The 22,134-nt window shown below is 39.4% G+C and overlaps 2 non-coding genes across 2 annotated transcripts; one reads left to right on the top strand and one right to left on the bottom strand.

Annotated features, from left to right (window-relative positions):
• Positions 1-4,955: 4,955 nt before the first annotated feature.
• LOC130959075 (small nucleolar RNA R71) lies at positions 4,956-5,063 on the top strand. Its single transcript, XR_009078170.1, has one exon. It is a non-coding gene; the product is annotated as a small nucleolar RNA R71 (small nucleolar RNA).
• A 14,946-nt stretch (positions 5,064-20,009) lies between these two features.
• On the bottom strand, positions 20,010-20,113 carry LOC130958700 (small nucleolar RNA R71). Its single transcript, XR_009077808.1, has one exon. It is a non-coding gene; the product is annotated as a small nucleolar RNA R71 (small nucleolar RNA).
• Between the last annotated feature and the right edge of the window lie 2,021 nt (positions 20,114-22,134).

The following is a 22,134-nucleotide window of genomic DNA, read 5'->3' on the forward strand; positions in this document are numbered from 1 at the left end:
CGCTGGAATTTCTTGAGGTGACTTTGAACGCCGGTTTGGGCCATCAAATCTTGGGCAAAGTATGGACTATTATATATTTCTGGAAAGCCCAGGATGTCTACTTTCCAATGCCGTTGAGAGCGCGCCAATTGGGCTTCTGTAGCTCCAGAAAATCCACTTCGAGTGCAGGGAGGTCAGAATCCAACAGCATCTGCAGTCCTTTTGAGTCTCTGGATCTGATTTTTGCTCAGGTCCCTCAATTTCAGCCAGAAAATACCTGAAATCACAGAAAAACACACAAACTCATAGTAAAGTCCAGAAAAGTGAATTTTAACTAAAAACTAATAAAAATATACTAAAAACTAACTAGATCATACTAAAAATATACTAAAAACAATGCCAAAAAGCATACAAATTATCCGCTCATCACAACACCAAACATAAATTGTTGCTTGTCCCCAAGCAACTGAAAATCAAATAAGATAAAAAGAAGAGAATATGCAATGAACTCCAAAAACATCTATGAAGATTAGTATTAATTAGATGAGCGGGGCTTTTAACTTTTTGTCTCTGAATAGTTTTGGCATCTCACTCTATCCCTTGTAATTCAGAATGATTGGCTTCTTTAGGAACTCAGAATCCAGATAGTGTTAATGATTCTCCTAGTAACGTATGATGATTCTTGAACATAGCTATTTCTTGAGTCTTGGCCGTGGCCCAAAGCACTCTGTCTTCCAGTATTACCACCGGATACATACATGCCACAGACACATAATTGGGTGAACCTTTTCAGATTGTGACTCAGCTTTGCTAAAGTCCCCAGTTAGAGGTGTCCAGGGTTCTTAAGCACACTCTTATTTGCCTTGGATCACAACTTTATTTCTTTCTTTTTCTTTTTTTTTTTTTCGATTTTTTTTTTCAAGAATCATTTTTAATGATTTTTCAGATCCTCAGTAACATGTCTCCTTTTTCATCATTCTTTCAAGAGCCAACATTCATGAACCACAAATTCAAAAGACATATGCACTGTTCAAGCATACATTCAGAGAACAAAAGTGTTGCCACCACATCAAAATAATTAAACTATTATAAAATTCAGAATTCATGCAATTCTTTCCTTTTCAATTAAGCACGTTTTTATTCAAGAGAGGTGATGGATTCATAGGACATTCATAACTTTAAGGCATAGACACTAAGACACTAATGATCACAAGACACAAACATGGACAAACATAAAGCATAAAAATCGAAAAACAGAAGAATAAAGAACAAGGAAATCAAGGAACGGGTCCACCTTAGTGATGGCGGCTCTTTCTTGCTCTTGAAGATCCTATGGAGTGCTTGAGCTCCTCAATGTCTCTTCCTTGTCTTTGTTGCTCCTCCCTCATGATTCTTTGGTCTTCTCTAATTTCATGGAGGATGAGGGAGTGTTCTTGATGCTCCACCCTTAGTTATCCCATGTTGGAACTCAATTCCCCTAGGGAGGTGTTTAATTGCTCCCAATAGTTTTGTGGAGGAAAGTGCATCCCTTGAGGTATCTCAGGGATTTCTTGATGAGAGGGGTCTCTTGTGTACTCCATCTTTTTCTTGGTGATGGGCTTGTCCTCATCAATGGGGGTGTCTCCTTCTATGTCAGCTCCAACTGAATAATAGAGGCGACAGATGAGATGAGGAAAGGCTAACCTTGCCAAAGTGGAGGTCTTGTCCGCCACCTTGTAGAGTTCTTGGGCTATAACCTCATGAACTTCTATTTCTTCTCCAATCATGATGCTATGGATCATGATGGCCCGGTCTATGGTAACTTCGGACCGGTTGCTAGTGGGAATGATTGAGCGTTGTATGAACTCTAACCATCCTCTAGCCACGGGCTTGAGGTCATGCCTTCTCAATTGAACCGGCTTTCCTCTTGAATCTTGCTTCCATTGTGCGCCCTCTTCACATATGATTGTGAGGACTTGGTCCAACCTTTGATCAAAGTTGACCCTTCTAGTGTAAGGGTGCTCATCTCCTTGCATCATAGGCAAGTTGAACGCCACCCTCACACTCTCCGGACTAAAATCCAAGTATTTCCCCCGAACCATAGTGAGATAATTCTTTGGATTCGGGTTCACACTTTGGTCATGGTTCTTGGTGATCCATGCATTGGCATAGAACTCTTGAACCATCAAGATTCTGACTTGTTGAATGGGGTTGGTAAGTACTTCCCAACCTCTTCTTCGGATCTCATGGCGGATCTCCGGATATTCACCCTTTTTGAGTGAAAAGGGGACTTCGGGGATCACCTTCTTCAAGGCCACAACTTCATAGAAGTGGACTTGATGCACCCTTGAGAGGAATCTATCCATCTCCCATGACTCGGAGGTGGAAGCCTTTGCCTTCCCTTTCCTCTTTCTAGAGGTTTCTCCGGCCTTGGATGCCATAAATGGTTATGGAAAAACGAAAAAGCAACGCTTTTACCACACCAAACTTAAAATGTTTGCTCGTCCTCGAGCAAAAGAAGAAAGAAGAGAGTAGAAGAAGAAGAAATGAGGAAGAGGGGGAAGGTGGTGTGTTCGGCCAAGAAGGGAAAGAAGGGGTGTTTAGGTTGTGTGAAAATGAAGGGTTGAAGAAGGGTATATATAGGAGAGAGGGGGGTAATGGTTCGGCCATGATGGGTGGGTTTGGGAGGGAAAGTGGTTTGAATTTGAAGGGTGAGGTTGGTGGGGTTTTATGAAGGATGGATGTGAGTTGTGAAGAGAAAGATGGGATTTGATAGGTGAAGGGTTTTTGGGGAAGAGGTATTGAGGTGATTGGTGAATGGGGAAGAAGAGAGAGTGATGGTAGGGTCCTGTGGGGTCCACAGATCCTGTGGTGTCAAGGAAAAGTCATCCCTGCACCAAATGTTGCTCAAAATCACGTTTTGAGCTATTTCTGGCGTTAAACGCCGGGCTGGTGCCCATTCCTGGCGTTTAATGCCAGGTTGTTGCCCTTTACTGGCGTTTAACGCCAGTCTGGTGCCCCTTTCTGGCGTTAAACGCCCAGAATGGTGCCAGACTGGGCGTTAAACGCCCAACAGCTAGCATTACTGGCGTTTGAACGCCAGCTTCTTCTCCTCCAGGGTGTGCTGTTTTTCTTCCTGTTTTTCATTCTGTTTTTGCTTTTTTCATTGTTTTTGTGATTTCTTATGATCATCAACCTACAAAATAGATAAAATAACAAAAGAAAATAGTAAACTATAAAACATTGGGTTGCCTCCCAACAAGCGCTTCTTTAATGTCATTAGCTTGACAGAGGTCTCTCATGGAGCCTCAGAAATACTCAGAACCGTGTTGGAACCTCTCAACACCAAACTTAGAGTTTGAATGTGGGGGTTCAACACCAAACTTAGAGTTTGGTTGTGGCCTCCCAACACCAAACTTAGAGTTTGACTGTGGGGGCTCTGCTTGGCTCTGTTTTGAGAGAAGCTCTTCATGCTTCCTCTCCATGATGATAGAGGGGTGTCCTTGGGCCTTAAACACCAAGGATTCTCCATTCACTTGAATGATTAACTCTCCTCTATCAACATCAATCACAGCCTTTGCTGTGGCTAGGAAGGGTCTGCCAAGGATGATGGATTCATCCATGCACTTCCCAGTCTCTAGGACTATTAAATCAGTAGGGATGTAATGGTCTTCAATCTTCACCAAAACATTCTCTACAAGTCCATGAGCTTGTTTTCTTGAATTGTCTGCCATCTCTAATGAGATTCTTGCAGCTTGCACCTCAAAGATCCCTAATTTCTCCATTACAGAGAGGGGCATGAGGTTTACACTTGACCCTAAGTCACACAAGGCCTTCTTAAAGGTCATGGTGCCTATGGTACAAGGTATAGAAAACTTCCCAGGATCCTGCCTCTTTTGAGGCAGTTTCTGCCTAGACAAGTCATCCAGTTCTTTGGTGAGCAAAGGTGGTTCATCCTCCCAAGTCTCATTTCCAAATAACTTGTCATTTAGCTTCATGATTGCTCCAAGGTATTTAGCAACTTGCTCTTCAGTGACATACTCATCCTCTTCAGAGGAAGAATACTCATCAGAGCTCATGAATGGCAGAAGTAAGTCCAATGGAATCTCTATGGTCTCATTTTGAGCCTCAGATTCCCATTGTTCCTCATTGAGGAACTCAGAGGAGATTGGTACACGCCCACTGAGGTCTTCCTCAGTGGCGTCCTCCTCCTCTCTTTCCTCTCCATATTCGGCCATGTCTATGGCTTTGCACTCTCCTTTTGGATTTTCTTCTGTATTACTTGGGAGAGTGCTAGGAGGGAGTTCAGTAACTTTCTTGCTCAGCTGACCCACTTGTCCTTCCAAATTTCTGATGGAGGACCTTGTTTCATTCATGAAACTTTGAGTGGTCTTTATTAGATCAGAGACCATTGTTGCTAAGTCAGAAGTATTCTGCTTAGAACTCTCTGTCTGTTGCTGAGAAGATGATGGAAAAGGCTTGCTATTGCTAAACCTATTTCTTCCACCATTATTGTTATTGAAACCTTGTTGAGGTCTCTCTTGATTCTTCCATGAGAGATTTGGGTGATTTCTCCATGAAGAATTATAGGTGTTTCCATAGGGTTCTCCTAGGTAATTCACCTCTTCCATGGAAGGGTTCTCAGGATCATAAGCTTCTTCCTCAGATGAAGCATCCTTAGTACTGTTTGGTGCATTTTGCATTCCAGACAGACTCTGAGAAATCAAATTGACTTGTTGAGTCAATATCTTGTTCTGAGCCAATATGGCATTCAGAGTGTCAATCTCAAGAACTCCTTTCTTCTGACTAGTCCCATTGTTCACGGGATTCCTTTCAGAAGTGTACATGAATTGGTTATTTGCAACCATTTCAATCAATTCTTGAGCTTCTGCAGGCGTCTTCTTCAGATGAAGAGATCCTCCAGCAGAGCTATCCAAGGACATCTTAGATAGTTCAGAGAGACCATCATAGAAAATACCTATGATGCTCCATTCAGAAAGCATGTCTGAGGGACATCTTCTGATTAATTGTTTGTATCTTTCCCAAGCTTCATAGAGGGATTCTCCATCCTTCTGTCTGAAGGTTTGGACTTCCACTCTAAGCTTACTCCATCTTTGTGGTGGAAAGAACTTTGCCAAGAAGGCACTGACTAGCTTTTCCCAAGAGTCCAGGCTTTCTTTAGGTTGAGAATCCAACCATATTCTAGCTCTATCTCTTACAGCAAAAGGGAATAGCATCAGTCTGTAGACCTCAGGGTTAACCCCATTAGTCTTGACTGTGTCACAGATTTGCAAGAATTCAGCTAAGAACTGATGAGGATCTTCCATTGGAAGTCCATGGAACTTGCAATTCTGTTGCATTAGAGAAACTAATTGAGGCTTAAGCTCAAAGTTGTTTGCTCCAATGGCAGGGATAGAGATGCTTCTCCCATAAAAATCAGGAGTAGGTGCAGTGAAGTCACCCAGCACCTTCCTTGCATTGTTGGCATTGTTATTGTTTTTGGCTGCCATGTGTTCTTCTTCTTTGAAGAATTCGGTCAGGTTCTCTAAAGAGAGTTGTGCCTTGGCTTCTCTTAGCTTTCTCTTCAAGGTCCCCTCGGGTTCAGGGTCAGCTTCAACAAGAATGCCTTTGTCTCTGCTCCTGCTCATATGAAAGAGAAGAGAACAAGAGAAATGTGGAATCCTCTATGTCACAGTACAGAGATTCCTTGAAGTGTCAGAGGAAAAGAAAATAGAAGAAAAGAAGGTAGAAGGATTCGAACTTGATTAGTTTCGAGTTCGTATTGTGCATTAAGAAGGAGTAGTACTCCATAAATAGAAGGATGTGAGAAGGAGGGAAGACGATTTTCGAAAATTAATTAGAAAGATGTCAAAAACATTTTAAAAATTGATTGATAATTTTCGAAAATTGAAAGTGGGGAAGAATTAAAGTGATTTTTGAAAAAGATTTTTGAAATTAGAAGTCAAAAAGATTTGATTGAAAAGTTATGGTTTTAAAAAGATGTGATTGAGAAGATATGATTTGAAAACAATTTTTAAAAGATATGATTTGAAAGCAATTTGAAAAGATATGATTTTTTTAAAAAATATTAATGACTTGCCTAACAAGAAAAGATATGATTCAAACATAAAACCTTTCTTAATAGAAAAGGCAAAAAATGTTCAATCAAATCATTAATTGTTGGTAAGTATCTTTGAAAAAGGAAAGAAATTGATTTTGAAAACATTTGATTGAAAAGATATGATTTGAAAAAGATTTGGTTTTGAAAAACTTTGAAAACTTGAAAAAAAAAATTGATTTTGAAAACAAAATCTTCCTCCTAGCACCATCCTGGCGTTAAACGCCCAGAATGGTATACATTCTGGCGTTTAACGCCCAAAATGCTACCTCTTTGGGCGTTAAACGCCCAACCAGGTACCCTGGCTGGCGTTTAAACGCCAGTCTGCCTTCTTCACTGGGCATTTTTGAATGCTCAGCTTTTTCTGTATAATTCCTCTGCAGTATGTTCTGAATCTTCAATTCTTTGTATCATTGACTTGAAAAGACTCAAATAAAAAATATTTTTGGATTTTTAATAATCAAAATGCAACAGGAATCAATTAACAATGCATGCAAGACACCAAACTTAGCAGTTTGTGTGCTACTGACACTATATGAGACACATGAACACTCAAGTCAATAGAATTTAAAGATCAAAACAAAGAAGTACATGCATGGATTCGAAAAATATAACAAAAACATGCATTTGACACCAAACTTAAGATGAGACACTAGACTAAAGCAAGAAACATGAAGAAATAGAAAATATTTGATGTTTCTTGAAAATTTTTTTTTTTTATGGTTTTTGTGAATTTTTTTGTGTTTTTCGAAAATTAAGTGGGAAAAGGTATCAAAATTCTTAATGAGAATTCCAGGAATCAGTGCAATGCTAGTCTAAGACTCCGGTCCAGGCATTAGACATGGCTTCACAGCCAGCCAAGCTTTCAAGGAAAGCTTCGGTCCAAAACACTAGACATGACCAAAGGTCAGCCAAGCCTTAGCAGATCACTGCTCCAAAAGCAAAATTGATGAAAATCAACAAGCTCTTGTGGTGTTAAGTTGAAACCTCGGTCCAATCAGATTAGACATGGCTTCTCAGCCAGCCAGATTTCAACAAATCATCATGAAACTCTAGAATTCATCTTCAAGAATTTCGAAAAGATAAATACCTAATCTAAGCAACAAGATGAACCGTCAGTTGTCCAAACTAGAACAATCCCAGGCATTGTTACCAAAAGCTTGCTCAAAACTTGAACAATCCCCGGCAACGGCGCCAAAAACTTGGTGCGCGAAATTGTGAACAATACTTTTCACAACTCTCATAATCCCTGGTCATGAACTCCAAAAACTTGGTGGTTCAATTCCATGGCATTACACAACTTCGCACAACTAACCAGCAAGTGCACTGGGTCGTCCAAGTAATACCTTACGTGAGTAAGGGTCGATCCCACGGAGATTGTTAGCATTGAAGCAAGCTATGGTCATCTTGTAAATCTTAGTCAGGCAAACTCAATTGTATATGATGATGAACGAAAATAATATAAAGATAAAGATAGTGATACTTATGTATATCATTGGTGTAAGAGCTTCAGACAAGCGTATGAAGATGTCTTCCCTTCCGTCTCTCTGCTTTCCTACTGCCTTCATCCAATCCTTCTTACTCCTTTCCATGGCAAGCTCGTGTAGGGTTTCACTGTTGTCAGCAGCTACCTCCCATCCTCTCAGTGAAAGCAATTGCATATGCTCCGTCACAGCATAGCGGAATTCATCTGTCGGTTCTCAATCAGACCGGAATAGAATCCATTGATTCTTTTGGCGTCTGTCACTAACGCCCCGCCCTCAGGAGTTTGAAGCACGTCGCAGTCATTCAGTCATTGAATCCTACTCAGAATACCACAGACAAGGTTTAGACCTTCCGGATTCTCTTGAATGCCGCCATCAGGTCCTGCCTATACCACGAAGACTCCGATTAAAGAATCCAAGAGATATTCACTAAGCCTCAGATGCTTGTAGAACAAGAATGGTTGTCAGTCACCTTGTTCATGGGTGAGAATGGTGATGGGCGTCAATCATCACCTTCATCATATTGAAGAACAAGTGATATCTTGGACAAAGAACAAGCGGAATTGAATAGAAGAACAATAGTAATTGCATTAATACTCGAGGTACAGCAGAGCTCCACACCTTAATCTATGGTGTGTAGAAACTCCACCGTTGAAAATACATAAGAACAAGGTCTAGGCATGGCCGAATGGCCAGCCTCCCAAAGGTCTAAGATAGCATAGAACAAAGATAGCTACCAAAAGTCTTCTAATACAATAGTAAAAGGTCCTACTTATAGAAAACTAGTACATAGATGAGTAAATGACATAAAAATCCACTTCCGGGCCCACTTGGTGTGTGCTTGGGCTGAGCAATGAAGCTTTTTTCGTGTAGAGACTCTCCTTGGAGTTAAACGCCAGCTTTAGTGCCAGTTTGGGCGTTTAACTCCCAATCAGGTGCCAGTTCCGGCGTTTAACGCTGGAATTTCTTGAGGTGACTTTGAACGCCGGTTTGGGCCATCAAATCTTGGGCAAAGTATGGACTATTATATATTGCTGGAAAGCCCAGGATGTCTACTTTCCAATGCCGTTGAGAGCGCGCCAATTGGGCTTCTGTAGCTCCAGAAAATCCACTTCGAGTGCAGGGAGGTCAGAATCCAACAGCATCTGCAGTCCTTTTGAGTCTCTGGATCAGATTTTTGCTCAGGTCCCTCAATTTCAGCCAAAAAATACCTGAAATCACAGAAAAACACACAAACTCATAGTAAAGTCCAGAAAATTGAATTTTAACTAAAAACTAATAAAAATATACTAAAAACTAACTAGATCATACTAAAAATATACTAAAAACAATGCCAAAAAGCATACAAATTATCCGCTCATCATTTTGGTATGATGAACAAGAAAGTAAAGTTTATGACTAAGATCATATAAATGCTAAAAGAAACTCATGGCAAGGAGTAAGAGTCTAGGTTTCCTATCCTAGATCATTGACCACAACATGGTTATTACAAAGGGTTAATTCCACTTAGTTATCCTCTACATCGGAGGGTGAAGTCTAAGTGGACATAATTGATCCTAAAACCAACTAACAACCCTAAGTCCTCAATCTCAAGCTAAGAGTGCAAAAATCTACTCTAAAACCAAAAGAGGCATTTTAACGAACACTTGGAAGGTATAAAATAAAAGCATGATAAAATTGTAATAATAATAAAATCTAAAACTACCAGATGTAAGAAAATAATAATAATAACTCAAACAAACATCAAAAGAACATAAAACATCAAAATTGCATTAATAGAATCAAGATTAACAAGAGTTCATAAGCATAAAATCAACAAAATAAAGGAAATAACAAATAAAACTAAAAGAACAAGGATGCAATTAACCTAATCTAAGAGAACAAGAAAAGATCAAAACCTGAATCAAAACCTGAATCTAAGATGAAATTAACCTAATCTACCCTAATTCTAGAGAGAAGAGTAGAAAATAACCTAAAACTTGATTCTAAACTAAACCTAATTGCTCTCTCATTGTTCCTTCTTGAATTTGGCCTCAAATACTTCATAAATGAGTTGGATTTGGGCTTCAATGAGTTTAGAAATTGCTAGCTGCATTTTTTTTAAGTGAGTCATGTGCTGCGTGTCACGCATACGTGGGATGTCATGCGTACGCGCAACCGGTAGATTTTCAAAACTTCATTTCTTCATGAATTCTCTAGCTTTACATGCTTTTTCTTCATTTCTTTAATTCAATCTTTGCCTTCTAAGTCTGAAATCACTTAACAAACTTATCAAGGCATCAAATAGAATTAAAGTAAATTATGTTTGGCAAATTAAGGGCCTAAAAAGCATGTTTTTACTCTTAAGTACAAATTAAAAAGAATTCACAAAAGTATGCTATTTTAATGAATAAATGTGGAAAATGTTGATAAAATCCACTAAATTCAATACAAGATAAACTTTAAAATTATGGTTTATCAGCGAGACTGTACATTAAGGAGTTAGTGAGGTTGCACGGTGTGCCAACGATGATAGTTTTGGATCGAGATCCCCGTTTCACGTTAAGGTTTTGGGGAGCTTTTCAAAAAGCTTTCGGTACGAGACTATATCTCAGCACGACGTATTATCCACAAATTGCCGGACAATCAGAAAGAATGTAAGAACCGAAAGTTAGTAACCGTTTAATTAAAATAAAATAATAAATTAATTGCTCGGAATAGGTTCGAAAATTTAGAAGTATTAATTAGAAAATTTAAGGGTGAGTGATAAACCACTATTTTATAGTTTATCTTGTACTTAATTGAGTGGATTTTATCAACTCTTTACCCACTTATTCATACTATTTGCATGTTTTACAACTCCTTCCCAGAATTTGTTCTATGATTGAAAATATGCTTCTTTGGCTTTTATTTCCTTTTATTTAATCCTCTCTTATTACCATTAGATGCCTTGATATGTCTGTTGAGTGATTTCAGGAATTACAGGGCAAGAATGGCTTAGAGGATGGAAAGGAAGCATGCAAAAGTGGAAGGAATACAAGAAGTTGAAGAAACTGCAAAGCTGTCAGCCTGACCCTCTCGCACTAAAACGACTATAACTTGAGCTACAGAGGTCCAAATGACGCGGTTCCACTTGCGTTAGAAAGCTAACGTCCGAGGCTTCGATTTGATATATAATATGCCATTCATAATTCTCTTTTTATTATTTTAGATGTAGTTTTCAGAGAGAGAGAGGTTCTCTCCTCTCTCTAAGGATTAGGATTTAGGACTTCTCTTAGTTTTAAGAGTGACTCTCGATCCCAGGTTTTATATTCCTTTTACTTTATATTTTTCTTCCAATTGGGATACTCTAATGCTTTTATTTTATTACTTGAATTATTATTTATCTTTTCAATCTGGCTTATGCTACATTCATGTTATGATTTTCTTAATTAATATTATTTGAGGTACTTCAGATTTACTTTTGCCTTGCTTTATTTATACGAATGCTTTTAATTTAATTTAGATATTTTTCCCCCTTTTGGCTTGGGTTAAGTGATTGGTAACGCTTGAGCTGTCAAATAAAACGGTGGTTGAAATGGGCAGATTCTGATTGCATTAGGATTGCTCTAAAGCTAGCTTTTCCACAAGAGTTGACTAGGACTTGAGAATTAAGCTAATCAGTCCACTTAACCTTCCTTTGTTAGTAAAGGTTAACTAAGTGGGATTCAAACCCAATTCTCATCACAATTGATAAGGATAGGACTTCCAGTTCTTACACCTTGCCAAAAGTTTATTTTACAGTTATTTATTTATTTTTAATTATCATTTAAATTACTTGTCATACTTCTCCCTTATTTCTAGAACCCCTAATTTACAGGATTCATAACCAATAATAAGAACATACCTCCCTGCAATTCCTTGAGAAGACGACCCGAGGTTTAATACTCGGTTATCAATTTTAAAGGGGTTTGTTACTTGTGACAACCAAAACTTTGTACGAAGGGATTTCTGTCGGTTTAGAGACTATATCTACAACGCGACTGTTTTTATGAAATTCTTTACTGGCAAAAATCTTAACGTCAAAATGGCGCCGTTGCCGGGGAACTGCTAACGTGTGCCTTATTATTGGTTATTATAAATATTTTTCTTTTGTTTGTTTATTTATTTTTAATTTTTCTTTTTAATTTTATTTGCTACCATGAACTCTCACCCCTCTCGCTTTGAGTTTGGTTCTAATTTTGTTGAAGGAAATAGAAGTTATAGCAGGAATATGCATCAAGGTCAGACTAATCAAGGATGGATGGAGCCAAGAAGATCTAATCAACCCTTTAGGCAGCAACACCCTCCGAGATATCCTGGACAAAGACCATTCTACAGTGCATACCCAGCTAAAAGACATGGTGGACAACCTTGTAACTACCAACAAGCCCCACCCCGTGCATATAGGCCACCCTCTCAACATAACCTCGAACCACCACACTCACAAGCTTCTTTTCACCATTCGCCATCATATCATCCTTCCTTACCCCAATACCAACCCAATCACTCCCAATCACTACCATCATATTTTGTATCATGTCCAAGTCCAGCAACCCGAGAAGCAGAGGTTCGCCTAAAGGACACAGTAGATAATCTTCAAACAACCATTCAACAACTGGAGCAAGCAGTAATTCAATGGATTTCTAGGTGCTCAGATACACAAGGATCAGCCACAGCCCCATGTGGACAGTCTAATGAAGAGCGGAGCATGAAAGAGATACCAGAAACTCTAGTGGATAAGACAGAAATTGAATTTGTACTAGAACAAGTTGAAGAAGCTGTCATTGTTCAAGAAGAAGAGTTGGTTGAAGATCTAGGAGATGCTGAACCTCCATGGGAATCCAGAGCTGAGGATAACTCCGTTAGGGGCGTTACAATTGATGCTAAGGAGGATAGTACACAACCCACAAGGCAAGCCGTTTATGAAGAATCAGACGGAATAATCCAAGAAGCAAATTCCCTTAATGATGACAGCCACAAGTCTAGCTCTCTTGGTAATGAACTTGCATCCGCAAGTGAATTCTCTGAGATCGAAGAATCTTCCCCAAGTGAATGCGAAGATGATGCGGAGGTAGACTTCTCTCAACCTCCAATCTATGACTCAAGTGATGAGGAAGACATAGGAGACTTCGACTAGGACACAGATACAATTGAGCACTCTTGCAAGGGTGTGGAGGAATTCACAGAAGAGCATAAGGGAGTAGAACTTACAGAACCACCCGAAACACCTATCCCAAGGCCACTACCACCTAATACAAGCTTCAAGTGGGTACAATCCTTAACTTATAACTCTACTTATTCACTTGAATATGGTTTACTTGAAACAGATGGCCAACTTAGAGCTCTCTGCGGCTTTAAGAGTAAGAGGGAAATGGCTCGTACTCAGAGCTGGTGCACAAGGTTCAACAAGGTTCCACGCTTCACCTCGAAATACACGGATTGGTATCGTGCTCAATTGCATGGATCACGGAGAACGTTTGGTTACCATGGTGAGATTCTATTCTTTAAACCGCCCGGATGGAAATAGGTAGATCAAGACGGAGGCGGATTTAAAAGCAAGGCTTGGAATCCTGGAGTTTATTCTGACATTTATCACCCCGGGAACCTAAAAATCTGTTTGAAGCTGTTCAGAAGCTTCACATGCCTAGTTTGGGACCCCGGAGGCTATTGGCGTTCCAAGCACTGGTGGAGATTTTTGGACGAATTTAAACATAAGCCACCCTAACCGGAAGCTCCTCCAATGTCCAACTTAAGGACTCTAACTAAAAGTGCTAGGTGGGAGACAACCCACCATGGTATGGTCGTTTCTTTTTTTTAGTTTATTTCATCATTATTTGTTTTTATTTTTATTTCCTTTTCATTTTACTTTAGTAAACCTGGAATCATACATAGTACTCATATTAATCACTGCATTCTGCATTGTTCATGCATTAAAAAAAAAAATTTCGCTACGCGACGAGATCGCATCAGCGACGCGTCCGCGTCACTTGGAGAGAAAAGAAAATTAAAAGTGAACAGAGAGTCACGCTGGAGCGTGGCTGGAGGCGTGCTAATGGCACATATCGACCCACGCGACCGCGTCGCTGACGGGTCCGCGTCGAATGGGAAGTATGGCCTCCCACGCGACCGCGTGCCCCACGCGGGCGCGTGCCCTGGGTTTTCGACGTAAAAGGGTGCACAATGAAATATTGTGCGAGAGTGGTGCTGGATTGGTGCTGGAAGCACAATCGTTATCACGCGATCGCGTGCCCCACGCGATCGCGTCACCCCAATTTTGGCAAATAAATTAATTTGAACAGAGAGTTGTGCTGGCGCGAGGCTGCACTGGCGCCAGAAGAATAACATGGGTCACGCGATCGCGTGACTGACGCGATCGCGTGCCCATACTTAACGCGCATCCACGCGAACGCGTGCCCTACGCGGCCGCGTTGCATGCGCCGCACAGCTCACCCTAAAATTGCCACATATCTTATCTTTCTCTCCTCCAAATCCTAATTTTTCTTTTCCTTTCTTATTTACGTCCTCTTCCCTTCTTTCCCTTCTCATTCTTCTTATTTTTCTTTTTATTTTATTTTAATTTGTTTGCATACTTTCATTCATTGCATTATTTTCATTGGTGTTGGAGTTTTATTTGGGTCATTATGGATTGTTGCAAAATTGTTTGGCAATTATATTTTTAAAGGGTTGCTTGCATGTTCACTTTAATACTTTCTATACCGTATTCACCATGCGTGCTATGTGTTTGTGAAAAAGCTCATATAGCATTATGCACTACTCTATTTTACTTTATACTATTCAATGCTTGCTTTTCATAAACTCCCTTTACTATTTTATTAATTGACCATAATTGTCAATATAAACATGGTGATTTATTACCAGTAATGCTTGGTCTATGCTACTCATGCCCTTTGCCGGCATGCCAATAAACACCTTGCATTCACTTGTCCTTATATGCAGTAGCTATTTTCCATCGATGGCTTTTCACATGTACTCGCGAGCATGTGTTAATGTCAGTTACATCCTAATGTGCATCCATCACCACCTTTTCCGTTCTCTTCCTTGCTATAGTTATCTCTTTGAATTTAATTTACTTTCTCTTCCCTTTTTTAGGATGGCCACCAAGAAAGGAAAGGAGAAAGCTACTCCCAAACCACAGGCAAGGAGAGGAACAACAAGAGCCCCAGCTGAGGAACCCACAACCCCCATCCACTTGCACATCTTAGCATGCACCGAGGACGGTGCAATCTTTAAGTGTGGGGAGGTCGATACTGATCTCCATGGGTTAGTACTCTCTTGTCTCAACACCATTGTTTTATTTTCTTTGCTTGTTCATTATTGCATATGCATGTTTAATTGCATGTTTGTTTGATTTTATGCATTTAGTTGCTACTTAGTTAAAGTAATAAATTTCTTTTTAGGACCCTATTTTTGAAGATTTTCACTAATTTAAATTGAAAATTTTATGTTAAAAATTTGTTTGAAATTGTATTTGGAACATGGTTTTTGAGTTAAAGAACACACAACCTGTGAGATTTTGAGCCTATTTGAATTGGTTGCATTTTATCAACCAAAATTTTGTTTTAGTGTGTTTTTCTCTCTAAAATTGTGATCTTTATCTTGTTTAATTCTATATTTCCATTGTTTGATGTATACATGCACTGATATGATTGAGGCCTTATTTCACTGAGCTTACATACCCATATGGCCTTCCCTTCCATTATCCTTTGCAAACCAATTTGAGCCTAATACACCCATTTGTTCTTTACTTTAGCACATTACTAACTCTGAGCGGAAAACAATAATGTCCTTAATTTGAATCCTTAGTTAGCTTAGACTAGTAAAAGTACTCATGATTTAAGTGTAGGGAAGTTGGGTTTGGAAATATTTGGTTTGAATAATTGGGTGCTATATATTTTAGTGAAAATGTGCAAAATAATGGTTGAGCACATGTTATTGCATTCAATAAATTAATCATATGCATTGAGAAAAACAAAAAAAATATAAAAAAAGAGAAAAAAAGAGCAAAATAAGTGGAAGGGGACAAAATGCCCCAAAGTAAGTGGTGAAAGCAATGCATATGAGTTGTACTTGAAATTAGAATGCATGAATATGTGGAAAACATAGTTAATAGGATGTCAGATTTTATATTATGATTACATGGATTGTCCTAAGTTAGGTGGAATAGTTTATGTTAATTAAGGATTCAAATTTTAGTCCACTTGGCCAAATACAATCCTACCTTGACCCTAACCCCATTACAACCCTTAAAAGACCTCTTGATTTGTGTATTGATGCATTAAATTTTTGTTGATTGTTAGATAAAGAGCAAGCTAGAGAAAGCAAGATTAGTAGAGAATTGAGAGAATTGACCCTAGACACTTGAGAGTTAGAATGATATACACTACCAGAAAAGGTTCAGTGCTCAATTCTATGTTCCCTGCTTTCATGAGCTATCTTCTTCTTGCAAGATATTTGTATTGTATTTTTATGATTTGAATTAGTGAAATCCAGTTCATATTTATTCTTGAAAGATTTATTTACTTTTTCACCAAGTAAGTAGAAACATTTTTGCATTTAGTTGCATTCATAGGTTGCATCTCATACATTCTATCATTCCTTGATGAGCGGATAATTTGTACGCTTTTTGGCATTGTTTTTAGTATGTTTTTAGTAGTTTTAGTTGAGTTCTTAGTATATTTTTATTAGTTTTTAGTTAAAATTCACTTTTCTGGACTTTACTATGAGTTTGTGTGTTTTTCAGTGATTTCAGGTATTTTCTGGCTGAAATTGAGGGACCTGAGCAAAAATCTGATTCAGAGACTGAAAAGGACTGCAGATGCTGTTGGATTCTGACCTCCCTGCACTCGAAGTAAATTTTCTGGAGTTACAGAAGCCCAATTGGCGCGCTCTCAACGGCGTTGGAAAGTAGACATCCTGGGCTTTCCAGCAATATATGATAGTCCATACTTTGCCCAAGATTGGATGGCCCAAACCGGCGTTCAAAGTCACCTTCAAATTTCCCAGCGTTAAACGCCGGAACTGGCACCTAAATGGGAGTTAAACGCCCAAACTGGCATAAAAGCTGGCGTTTAACTCCAAGAAGAGTCTCTACACGAAAAATGCTTCATTGCTCAGCCCAAGCACACACCAAGTGGGCCCGGAAGTGGATTTTTATGTCATTTACTCATCTTTGTACACCCTAGGCTACTAGTTCTCTATAAGTAGGACCTTTTACTATTGTATCTTTAAAATCTTGGTAGCTATCTTCGTTCTTATGCTATCTTAGATCATTGGGAGGCTGGCCTCACGGCCATGCCTAGACCTTGTTCTTATGTATTTTCAACGGTGGAGTTTCTACACACCATAGATTAAGGTGTGGGGCTCTGCTGTACCTCGAGTATTAATGCAATTACTATTGTTCTTCTATTCAATTCCACTTGTTCTTTGTCCAAGATATCACTTGTTATTCAACTTGATGAATGTGATGATCCGTGACACTCATCATCATTCTCACTCATGAACAAAGTGACTGACAACCACTCTTGTTCTACAAGCATATGAGGCTCTAGTGTTTATCTCTTGGATTCCTGATACACGATGCATGGTTGATCGCCTGACAACCGAGTGCTCGCCTGACAAACGAGCCAGCCATTCCGTGAGATCAGAGTCTTCGTGGTATAGGCAAGAACTGATGGCGGCATTCAAGAGAATCCGGAAGGTCTAACCTTGTCTGTGGTATTCTGAGTAGGATTCAATGATTGAATGACTGTGACGTGCTTCAAACTCCTAGCAGGCGGGGCGTTAGTGACAGACGCAAAAGAATCACTGGATTCTATTCCGGCCTGACCGAGAACCGACAGATGATTAGCCATATGCTGTGACAGAGCATAGGAACGTTTTCACTGAGAGGATGGGAGGTAGCCACTGACAACGGTGAAACCCTTGCATAAGCTTGCCATGGAAAGGAGTAAGAAGGATTGGATGAAGACAGTAAGAAAGCAGAGAGACGGAAGGAAAGGCATCTTCATACGCTTATCTGAAGCTCTCACCAATGATATACATAAGTACCTCTATCTTTATCTTTATGTTTTATTCATCATCTATACCCATTTGAGTCTGCCTGACTAAGATTTACAAGGTGACCATAGCTTGCTTCATACCAACAATCTCCGTGGGATCGACCCTTACTCGCGTAAGGTTTATTACTTGGACGACCCAGTGCACTTGCTGGTTAGTTGTGCGAAGTTGTAGTGATCACGATTTCGCGCACCAAGTTTTTGGCGCCGTTGCCGGGGATTGTTTTAAGTATGGACAACTGACGGTTCATCTTGTTGCTTAGATTAGGTATTTTTCTTCAGAGTTCTTAAGAATGAATTCTAGTGTTTCATGATGATCTGTTGATGTCTGGCTGGCTGAGAAGCCATGTCTAATCTTATTGGACCGAGGTTCCAACTGATCATCACAATAGCTTGTTGATTTCTATCAATCTTGCTATTGGAGCAATGATTTGCTAAGGCTTGGCTGGCCATTGGCCATGTCTAGTGTTTTGGACCGAAGCTTTCTTCGAAAGCTTGGCTGGCTGTGAAGTCATGTCTAATTCCTGGACCGGAGTCTTAGACTAACATTGCAATGATTCCTGGAATCCAAATTGAGAATTCTGAAACCTTCATTTTCTATTTTCATATAATTTTCGAAAAAGCACAAAAAAATTTCAAAATCATAAAAAAAAAACCAAAAATATTTTATGTTTCTTGTTTGAGTCTAGAGTCTCATCTTAAGTCTAGTGTCAATTGCATGTTTCTATTGCATTCATGCATATGTCTTCATTGATCTTCAAGTTGTTCTTGATGATTTCATTGCTCTGATCTTTGAATTCTATTGACTTGAGTGTTTTGTGTCAGTAGTATACAAACTGCTAAGTTTGGTGTCTTGCATGCATTGTTATTTGATTTTAAGTGCATTCCTTATTATTAAAAATCCAAAAATATTTTTAATTTATGTCTTTTCAAGTCAATAATACAGAGAATTGAAGATTCAGAACATACTGCAGAGGAATTATACAAAAAAAGCTGGGCGTTCAAAACGCCCAGTGAAGAAGGACAGACTGGCGTTTAAACGCCAGCCAGGGTGCCTGGTTGGGCGTTTAACGCCCAAAAAGGTAGTGCATTGGGCGTTAAACGCCAGAATGTGCACCATTCTGGGCGTTTAACACCAGGATGGCACAAGGGGGAGGATTTTGTTTTCAAATCAATTTTTTTTCAAGTTTTCAAAGTTTTTCAAAATCAAATCTTTTTCAAATCATATCTTTTCAATCAAATGTTTTCAAAATCAATTTCTTTTCTTTTTCAAAGATACTTACTAACAATTAATGATTTGATTGAACATTTTAAGTATGTTGCCTTTTCTGTTGAGAAAGGTTTAATGTTTGAATCATATCTTTTCTTGTTAGGCAAGTCATTAATTTTTAAAATCAAATCTTTTTAAATTGTTTTCAAAATCATATCTTTTCAATCATATCTTTTTAAAACCATAACTTTTCAATCATATATTTTTAATCACATCTTTTTCAAAACAGTTTTTAATCATATCTTTTTTATTTCTAATTTCAAAATCTTTTTCAAAAATTACTTGATTTCTTTCCCACTCTTGATTTTCGAAAATCAATTAAAGTTTTTCAAAAATGTTTTTCAAAATATCTCACTTGATTTTCGAAAATTTCTTCCTCTCTTCCCACATCCTTCTATTTATGGAGTACCACTCCTTCTCAATGCACAATTCGAACTCTATCTCATTAAGTTCGAATTCTTCTACCTCTTTCTTCTATTTTTCTGTTCCTCTGACACCTCAAGGAATCTCTATACTGTGACATAGAGGATTCCATATTTTCTTGTTTTCTTCTCTTTCTTATGAGCAGGAGCAGAGACAAAGGCATTCTTGTTGAAGCTGACCCTGAACCTGAAAGGACCTTGAAGCGAAAGCTAAGAGAAGCTAAGGCACAATTCTCTGTAGAGGACCTGACCGAATTCTTCAAAGAAGAAGAACACATGGCAGCCGAAAACAACAACAATGCCAACAATGCAAGGAAGGTGCTGGGTGACTTTACTGCACCTACTCCCGACTTTTATGGGAGAAGCATCTCTATCCCTGCCATTGGAGCAAACAACTTTGAGCTTAAGCCTCAATTAGTTTCTCTAATGCAACAGAATTGCAAGTTCCATGGACTTCCATTGGAAGATCCTCATCAGTTCTTAGCTGAATTCTTGCAAATCTGTGACACTGTCAAGACTAATGGAGTTGACCCTGAGGTCTACAAACTTATACTATTCCCTTTTGCTGTAAGAGACAGAGCTAGGACATGGTTGGACTCACAACCTAAAGAAAGCCTGGACTCATGGGAAAAGCTAGTCAATGCCTTCTTGGCAAAGTTCTTTCCACCTCAAAAATTGAGTAAGCTTAGAGTGGAAGTCCAAACCTTCAGACAGAAGGATGGAGAATCCCTCTATGAAGCTTGGGAAAGATACAAACACTTGATCAGAAAATGTCCATCTGACATGCTTTCTGAATGGAGCATCATAGGTATTTTCTATGATGGTCTGTCTGAACTATCCAAGATGTCTCTGGATAGCTCTGCTGGAGGATCTCTTCATCTGAAGAAGACGCCTACAGAGGCTCAAGGGCTAATTGAAATGGTTGCAAATAACCAATTCATGTACACTTCTGAAAGGAATCCTGTGAACAATGGGACTAATCAGAAGAAAGGAGTTCTTGAGATTGACACTCTGAATGCCATATTGGCTCAGAATAAGATATTGACTCAACAAGTCAATTTGATTTCTCAAAGTCTGTCTGGAATGCAAAATGCACCAAGCAGTACTAAGGATGCTTCATCTGAAGAAGAAGCGTATGATCCTGAGAACCCTTCAATGGAAGAGGTGAATTACCTAGGAGAACCCTATGGAAACACCTATAATTCTTCATGGAGAAATCACCCAAATTTCTCATGGAAGAATCAAGAGAGACCTCAACAAGGTTTCAACAACAATAATGGTGGAAGAAACAGGTTTAGCAGTGGCAAGCCTTTTCCATCATCTTCTCAGCAACAGACAGAGAATTCTAAGCAGAACCCCTCGGACTTAGCAACCATGGTCTCTGATCTAATCAAAACCACTCAAAGTTTCATGACTGAAACAAGGTCCTCCATTAGAAATTTGGAGGCACAAGTGGGACAGCTGAGCAAGAAAGTTACTGAACTCCCTCCAAGTACTCTTCCAAGCAACACAGAAGAAAATCCAAAAGGAGAGTGCAAGGCCATCAACATGGCCGAATTTGGAGAGGAAGGAGAGGAAGTGAACGCCACTGAGGAAGACCTCAGTGGGCGTGCACTGACCTCCACTGAGTTCCCAAATGAGGAACCATGGGAATCTGAGGCTCAAAATGAGACCATAGAGATTCCATTGGATTTACTTCTGCCATTCATGAGCTCTGATGAGTATTCTTCCTCTGAAGAGGATAAGTATGTCACTGAAGAGCAAGTTGCTAAATACCTTGGAGCAATCATGAAGCTAAATGACAAGTTATTTGGAAATGAGACTTGGGAGAACGAACCCCCTTTGCTCACCAAAGAACTGGATGACTTGTCTAGGCAGAAATTACCTCAAAAGAGACAAGATCCTGGGAAGTTTTCAATACCTTGCACCATAGGCACCATGACCTTCAAGAAGGCTCTGTGTGACTTAGGGTCAAGTGTAAATCTCATGCCTCTCTCTGTAATGGAGAAGCTAGGGATCTTTGAGGTGCAAGCTGCAAGAATCTCATTAGAGATGGCAGACAATTCAAGAAAACAAGCTCATGGACTTGTAGAGAATGTTTTGGTGAAGATTGCAGACCATTACATCCCTGCTGATTTCATAATCCTAGAGACTGGGAAGTGCATGGATGAATCCATCATCCTTGGCAGACCCTTCCTAGCCACAGCAAAGGCTGTGATTGATGTTGATGGAGGTGAACTGATCATTCAAGTGAATGAAAAATCCTTTGTGTTTAAGGCTCAAGGATGTCCCTCTGTCACCATGGAGAGGAAGCATGAAGAGCTTCTCTCAAATCAGAGTCAAGCAGAGCCCCACAGTCAAACTCTAAGTTTGGTGTTGGGAGGCCACAACCAAACTCTAAGTTTGGTGTTGAACCCCCACATTCAAACTCTAAGTTTGGAGTTGGGAGGTTCCAACATTGCTCTGAGTATCTGTGAGGCTCCATGAGAGCCCTCTGTCAAGCTACTGACATTAAAGAAGCGCTTGTTGGGAGGCAACCCAATGTTATATTTTATCTATTTTCTTTTGTTATTTTATTTCATTTTGTAGGTTGATGATCATGAGAAGTCACAAAATCAATTGAAAAAGCAAAAACAGAATGAAAAACAGGAAGAAAAACAGCACACCCTGGAGGAAGAACCTACTGGCGTTTAAACGCCAGTAAGGTTAGCAGTTGGGCGTTTAACGCCCAGTCTGGTACCATTCTGGGCGTTTAACGCCAGAAAGGGGCACCAGACTGGCGTTAAACGCCAGGAAAGGGCAAGAA

The sequence above is a fragment of the Arachis stenosperma genome, chromosome 10 (genome assembly GCF_014773155.1).
Source record: "Arachis stenosperma cultivar V10309 chromosome 10, arast.V10309.gnm1.PFL2, whole genome shotgun sequence".
Taxonomy (NCBI): domain Eukaryota; kingdom Viridiplantae; phylum Streptophyta; class Magnoliopsida; order Fabales; family Fabaceae; genus Arachis; species Arachis stenosperma.